This window comes from Tupaia chinensis, unplaced genomic scaffold (genome assembly GCF_000334495.1).
Source record: "Tupaia chinensis unplaced genomic scaffold, TupChi_1.0 Scaffold000513_1, whole genome shotgun sequence".
In the NCBI taxonomy this organism is placed as follows: domain Eukaryota; kingdom Metazoa; phylum Chordata; class Mammalia; order Scandentia; family Tupaiidae; genus Tupaia; species Tupaia belangeri.
Window position 1 is genome coordinate 375,808 of NW_006160026.1, and position 8,146 is coordinate 383,953.

Here is an 8,146-nt window from a genome sequence, read left to right on the forward strand (position 1 = left end):
CGTCTGAGTAGTACAGAAAGGACAGCCAGCTATCGGGCGTGGTGATACACTGCAGGGACAGCAGACTGTGAAATCAAGGGGCAAGTAGGCTGTCTCCTGAGAGCCACCCTAAAGATAGCGTTTCAGGGCCAGTCCGTGCTGTGGTGGTTAAGGTGACTGGATCCCATACGACTGGCTGTGTGAGTCAAGTCCCAGACCTGGTAGCTTGAAAAATATGCCAGGCATATGTGTGCACATGCACAAAATTCCAAGAGGAAAAATGGAGAGGGGATTGTAGCATGGGCATCCTGCTTGAGGGGGTGCTATCTTCTCTCTCTCTCTTTCTCTCTCCCTTCCTCTCTCTCTCTCTCTCTCTCTCAGTGCAACCTATGCAGAGCAAGGTTTTTTAAAAATAGCATTTCAGGTTTCAGGTACACAGTCTTTTCTTCTGGGAGTGAGGGGCCAGCAGGTGGCATGGTGGTAGACTCCCACATGGCTGAGCATGGTGTGAGTCCTGGACCTGGCAGCTTGTTTTCTCACATTTCTCTCCTCTTTCTCTCTCGAGCACACATGATCTACAGCAAATTAAATAGTAATAATAATAAATAAAATTAAATAAATAATATTTTTTAAAAAAAGAGGACTTGTCAGTAAGATCATTGCAACCTTTTCTCTCCACCCTCATAGAAACCCAGAGTCCCACAACATGAAAAGGAATCATTGTCAGTTAGACTTCAAGTATTTGCCAGCAGACAGAGTCATCCATTTGATCTACAGTCACTCCATCAAGTATGAGTGTCAGACCCATTTTATAGATGGGGACCCTGAGCCCTTGTGAGGGAAAATAGCCCACCCAAGACTATGAGGTGAGTAGATTGTAAATCTCAAAACTTCCAGTAGACATCGTGTTTATTTGTGTGGCCTCTAACGTTGATCTGTTTCAGGTCAATTCTAAGTTCTGCCTTAAGCCCCCTCATCTGTACAATGGGCTCAATGCTAATGCCATAATCGTGAAAATAAAAGGTCTTTAAAACATGTGAGTGGCATAAAAGTAAAGAAGTGAAAGACCTCTACAAAGAAAACTATGAGACACTTACAAAAGAAATTTTAAATGATACAAAAAAGTGGAAATATATCCCATGATTGGAAGAATTATATTATTAAGATGTCAATCCTAGGACCAGCAGGTGTTGTGGTGGTGAGGGCGCTAGACACTCCACATGGCCCACCACAGTTCTAGTCCCAGACCTGGTGGCTTGCTTTCTCACTTTCCTTCTCTCTGTGTCGTTCTCTGGTCAAATTAAAATAAATGAATAAATAGATAAAAGTAAATAAATAATTCTAAAAAAAAAAAGTCAGTCCTGATTAATTTATAAATTCAGTGCAACTCCAGTCAAACTACCAGAGATATTCCTCAGAGAAATAGGAAAAACAATCATAAAATTTGTCTGGAATCATAAAAGGCCTCATATCACCAAAGCAATACTGTGCAAGGGGAATAAAGTAGGATGCATCTCACTTCCTGATCTCAAAAGAAAAGCACTTCACATCCATGTTTATTGCAGCATTAGTACAAATGCTCAGATATGGAATCAACCCAAATGTCAAAAATGGATGAGTAGATTGAAAAAAGGTGGCATATGTACTCTATGGAATACTACTCAACCATAAAAAACAATGAGACACTGACATTTGATACAAAGTAGACAAATATAGAAGACTTAATGCTAAGCAACACAAGCCAGACTATGAAATACAGGCTTTGTAGGTCCCACTCAGTATGGCTGTGCTCTACAGCAGAAATTGAAACATTGGAAGGTATAACAGCAGGGAGGGCAACAGTAGATATTAGAGACAATATGGAGGAGAGGGGTAATAGGAAGAGAAAAGGAGAGGAACAGGGAAAAAGCAAATAAAAATTTAATTGACACAGAATTGAAGAGTTATTTGCTGATGATAATGTATATGGTAATGTCTTTGTCTTGTGTCAAATGCATTATATTTGCACTGGGAAAAACCACAATGAATGCTGTAAAGATATATAGTGATCGAATGTAAATTTTATATATGTATATATAATTTATGTATACATAATTTATATAAGTTGCAGGAGAGCTAAAATGGGCCCAGAGATGAGGGCTCTCCCCCACACCTGTCACTGCATCCCAAGTGGCCAGCATAGTGCTTGGCATGCACCAGGCATTCAGCAAAGCTGGAGCAAGGAGTGAAGGATGCCCTGGCCTCAGGCATGCAGAAAGTGCTGGCTAATATAATGCCGGTCCTTAAGAATACCAATAGAAGCTGTCTTGTCCATTGATGGCAGATAGAGTGCCTGGTGGTTTCAATAACTCAGAGCATCCAACAAGTGTCCTGAAAGTGTGCATCTCCTTAGATTTTTGTGGCTTAGACACCTTGCTTACCTCACCTGAGTCCCAAGCCCCATGTCATCAGACTGATAGCCAGTATGTGCATCCAAGGCAGCATTAATTAATTTATTCACCAACTACTTACCCAGGTATTATGGTTGAGGATATGCAAACCAAGTCCATCCCCTCAAGGAGCCCCCACATTTGAAGGATAGAGACATGAATATAGATCATTGCAGCATAAGGTAATAGGTGTCAGTGTCAAGCCAGCAGGAGCTGAAAGTAACAGCTCTGATCTCTGCCAATGGTGGAGGTGATTATAGCAGGCTTCATAGTGGAGGTGATGTTCCAGACTTGCCTTGAAGGTTGAGTGGGAATTTAACATAAAAGAACAATGAAGAGAAGTGCAAAGCTCACAGAGGCCATTGAGGGGCAAACTAAATGGCAGGGAGAACAAGAGTGATTCAGACTGGCCAGACCTCCTGGGCCAGAAAATGAGTCTTCTCAGATTCCTGAAAGAAATATTCATTGAGGAGCATCCAGAGAGGGGATGGCATGAACACGCTGGAAGGATAGCATACCCAAGAGGGCATGGAAGCTCTCCACCACCATCCTTACATACCTCACCCTATGCATCTTCTCCCCTTGGCTGTTTCTGTCTTGTATCCTCTTCAATAAACAGATAAATATACATACATGCATAAGGACCCCTCTGTGGTGCAGTAATAAGGCACCACTTGGAAGCAGCCGGATCCCACCTGGATCTCCGGCCTACTCAGCTCAAAACACACCAGGCATGTCTGCAGGTGCCCAGGATCTGACAGGCTGGAGGACGGAAGGAAGGCAATCACAGTATGACCAGACCCTGTGGAGCATACTCATTTTTTTCTCTCTCTCTTTATCTCTCTCTCTCACACAGATGTGTGTATGCACTGTCATAAAGAAAGAAAATATCCCTAAAACAGAGAAATAAGACAGGAAGGGCAAAAGGGCTCTGAATAAATTAATGAAGGAAAGAAGGAAAAAGGAAAGGGAAAATTTTTGTTGAATAAATCAATGTATGGAGGAAGGGAAGGAGGGAGGAAAAGATAAGGAGAGAAAAGGAGGACCTGGTGGCAAAGGTAAATAACATTATGATACATAACAACCATAATTTCTTGAGAATCAGCTATATCTGTTTATCTCCGTTTATCTTCATTGCAATTTTGAACCCCTCAATAATGTGACCAGGGAGGGACCCCAGAGGTTAAATGACAGTCCTGCATCTTCTAATTATTTGGAGATAAGGCCTGGGTTCACACTCAGGTCTTCCTGAAAGATGCTCTAAAGAAAGATAGCTACCCTCTGACATTGACCTGGGTATTTGAAATTAGTATATATGTGCCCGAGAAGGTTTATAAAGGTTTGTTGAGTTCACTGAATTTATGAGCAGGCTTCCTACTGGTCAGTTATTAATTCCTTAAATGTTTCCCCTACCTTAAAAAGATGACAGGTTTGTTAAGCTATGAGACAGTATTCATTCATTAATGTGTGCTAAATTGCCATGCAATTTCTATAGAATTAAATTACATATTCAATGAATAAGCAAATAATTCATCAAGGCTAATGTAACTTCTATGAATGCCAAAGTAAGATTTGGGCCATTTACTTATCAAACGCTGATTTTTAAAAAACTCACAATGAAGTAATAAATAAATCATCAACTCAAGTTTAATTTGGTATTCTGGTTCAATCAGGAAAACATGCCTAGTACCAGGTACTTTCCTCGGCTCCCAAATAAGGGTGGCACTCGGAAATATGAGCCCTTCCCTTTTTACCCAGCTGTGAGATTTCCTGCTAAGGCTATGTGGCTAAACCATGCACGCACATGTGCACACACACACACACTCACACACACACACACTCACATACTCCCATAGTCAAGAATAACAACTGTGCTACTGGATAATAACCATACTCAAGGGAAGTAAAAATACTTAAAGTTAATTTGGTGTTATAAAAGATCTGCCTGGCCCTGAGCACTAGTGGACTGAGATAAGGAAAAGAACTACCTCCCTGTTCTAGAGTTCTCCAAATGTGGTCCCTGGACCAGTACCACCCCATCTCCTGGGAGCTTATTAGGCAAATCTGGGCCAGCTCCATGGCTCAAGAGAAGACAGATTCTTTTTCTTTTTTTATAGAGAAACACCCTACAGGGTGTTTGCGCTTGCCAGAGAGACAGAGAGATGAAAAGCAAGAAATCACCCCCCAAAGAAGATGGCCACATCACAATCCCTTCTCCATTCGCCTCTCAGGATTTGGGGCACATACACATACATGCCTGGTGTGAGTTTAAGCCACCAGGTTCATGACTTGAACCACAGTTGACTACATGGGAGTCCAGTGACATAACCATTACACCATCTGCTGATCCCAAGAGAAGCCAGATTCTAAACGGTGCCTGTTGGAATCCCAGTGCAGTGGGTCTGAAACATACTGGAGGACTACCGGAAGGAGATTGCAGAGTGACCAGACCCTGTGGAGGCTGCTTGGCACTCTCTCTCTCCCTCTCTCTCTCTCTCTAATGTGCATGTGCACAGGTGTATGTTCTATCATAAATAAACATTTTTTTAAAGAAATGCAGATCTCAGGTCTCCCTCACCCCAGACCTGCTGACTCAGAAAGTGTGGGAGTGGCCGATTCTTTAGGTGATTCTAGATTATGTTGTGGTTGATTTGGTGGCATGATTCCTCTCTCCTAAGTTCTCTTATTTACAGGTTGGCCCTGTGGTCTAGTGGTTAAGGGAGCTGGGTCTCACATGACTGACTACAGTTCAAGTTCTGGCCCCAAGAGCTTGTAAAACATACCAGGTCTGTGTACATGTGTGCACAAAATCCCAACAGGAGGGAGAAATGGAGGAGAACAGATTGCTGGAGAGTGCTTTCATCCTCTCTGTCTCTGCCTCTCTCTGGTGCCCTTTCCAATAGGAAAAATGAAAAAACATAAGGACCTTATTTTCCAGAATTCTCTTCCCTGTGTTGTTCCCAGTGAGAAACAGAGTAGGCTGACCATTTATTTGAAAGGAGAAACAAGAAATGGAAAGTTATTTGTTGACGTTAACACGCATGTTGATGTGCTTTCTTGAGCCAATATACAGTGTATTCTGGATGGAAAATCTCATTTTGTATGCTGTAATGATGTACAGTGAATGAATGTAAATAAATAAATTTTAAAAAAAGAAAGAAGGAAAGAAAGGCGATCACAGTAGCTTCCCAGAGGGTTCCTGAGAACCACTGCCTTTCCTGTCACATCTAGGAACATTGGGTGAGTGCTTCCCAGACATTCTTGAAAGCTACAGCTTGTGAGAACTCTGTTTTGGTGCTTCAGGCTGAGATCAGGCAAGGTGGAGTCCCTGAACTCTCTCCAGCTTTTCCAAAAGTCCTATATGCCCCTAATTCCTTTTAATAAATTCCTAGTGCCCTGGAAGCTATAGCTCAGCTTCTGTTCTCCAATCAAACACTGACTTAATCACACCCTTTTACCTCCTGTACCCAGGGAAATCTTATTCCCATAATAAACAGAACCTTCAGATTTTGGCAGATCTCCTGGTATCTCAGGGCTTCCCCTTCCTCCCTTCAAAGGATCACAGTAGGTTCCCTGTCGTGCTGCACTCGGATTCATGACCTACTTTGGTATTTTAAATAACTGCTTACAGATTTTCTACAATTCTGAGTGTGATTTTGCCTCGTTGCCAGCCACCTGCCCCCATGGAAACCAATCATCATTCTATATGCAAATCATTGGGGAAATATGATTCAATTACCAGAAACTTGCTTAACAGTCATCGTGCATTGGCTTGTTCTTTACTTGACTTCTAATGTTTTTATAATGCAATATAAGCCGTTATTCTCCCCTCTTCCAGAAAATGACTCTAAATATAGAAAAAATAAATAATAATAATGAAACCTCAAATAATTAAAGCACTTACAGCATTTCAAAGCACTCCAATATTTTATCTCTGGTCCACAGATATTCTCAGACTCACGCAGAGGAGAGATCGAGGCAAACATGGAATACAGGGTCACGTAGGTTGTTAGAAAAGAGTGATAACTAGCACTGGAGCTCCCCGAACACACCGACAAATTCTAGGTCCTTTTTAGGTGGAAATAAGTCTGTGATTAGATGCTAAATAAATTATCTCGTCCTTAGGAATCAGTTCCTTATTAACAGAATTAGGTCACAACACAAAAAGTGGTTCTCTCTTGCTCTCTCTCGCCCCCTTATAAGGAGACCTTTTTTGCGAGGGAATTTTACCCATGCAAATCTGAACAGGGATTTGAATTCTTTGTCTAAAATGTTTTTCTCAGAGCATGGGCAGCTTTCCAGAATTCTGTTTTATAATGAATATTCCCACTATATTTTATTTAGTTTCCCAAGACCCAACCTGGCTGTGGTAAGGATGTCATTATTCTGAATCAATTAGGTTCTGACATGCAGAATTTTCCCCAAAACCAATTCACACAGATGGTTTCACTGAGGACACAAAGGAAGGGATGGTCCCAAGGGATTGGTTCTATCAATTTTCTTTTACTTGATTTTATTTAGTAGTAGTAGGGGTTTTTTTTGTTTTTTATTTTTTAATTTGACAAGACAGAGAGATAGGGAAAGGGAGAAAGCAAGCCACCAGGTCCGCGATTTGAACCACAGTCAGTCATGTAGAAGTCCGACACCTTAACCACCATGCCACCTGCCAGCCCATTCCTGTCAATTTTCGTGTCAGGTAAGGAAAATATCACTGGAGGTGGAAATGGGCATTGAGATGTATTCTAAAGTGAGATCTCAGAACAAGATGCAAAAAAAAAAAAAAAAAAAAGAGAGAGAGTCAAAGGTCTGTGTATCAATTGTTTAACTCTTTCACACCAAACCAAGTCAAGGAGCCAGCAGTTAGAGTAATGACTAAAGGACTGGTTTCCCACGTGACTTGAGTCCAGCTGGACTCCCACATGGTTTGTGTCCCAGACCCGGTGGCTTGAAACTCACGCCAAGAGAGTGCATTTGTGCCCAAAATCCCAAAAAGAGACTGAAAGAGAAGATATTGTGGCATGGCCATCCCTCCCAGGGGGTGATTTTTTGCTTTCTGTCTCTCTATCTCTCTCTGTTTCTCTGGCAAGCAGATATGCCCTATAGCAAAAATCTCTTTTAAAAAAAGATAGAATTCTACACCTCCCAGAACTCTGTGCTTTTTCTCTTCTAGGATTAATTAGCTCCCCCAACCCTGGTCAGGACCTCACGGGACCCAGGCATGACAACCCACACTGGCTCCATTTAAAAAGCATGAAAATTGAAGTTTTCTTTGAAGAGAGCTGTTGACTCATTAGTCATCCTTTACTAAAGACTATATCACTCCAAAGTTCAGTGATGTAAAACAACAAAGACAATCTATAATTTCTCATGGCTCTCTGACCAAGGAGTTCGGGAGCAGTTTAACTGGCCAGTTCTTGCTTGGGTTCTCACAAGGTTGCAGTCAAATGTCCTCCAAAGCTCCAGTCACCAGATGTCCCAACTTGGGCTGCAGAATCCACTCCAAGGACAATCGTCCACACGGCTGACAACTTGGTGCTGGCTCCTGTCCATCTCTCTACGATGTCATCATTATAGGCTATCGAGTGTCCTAGCAGCATGGCAGCTGGTTTCCCCAGAGTGCAAATCAAGAGACCAAGCCAAAGCTGCAATACCATTTACCTGTGCTTGGAAACCACACTCTGTCATTTCTGCAGTATTCTATTCATTGGTTACATGGATCAGCCCTAATTCTGCACAGA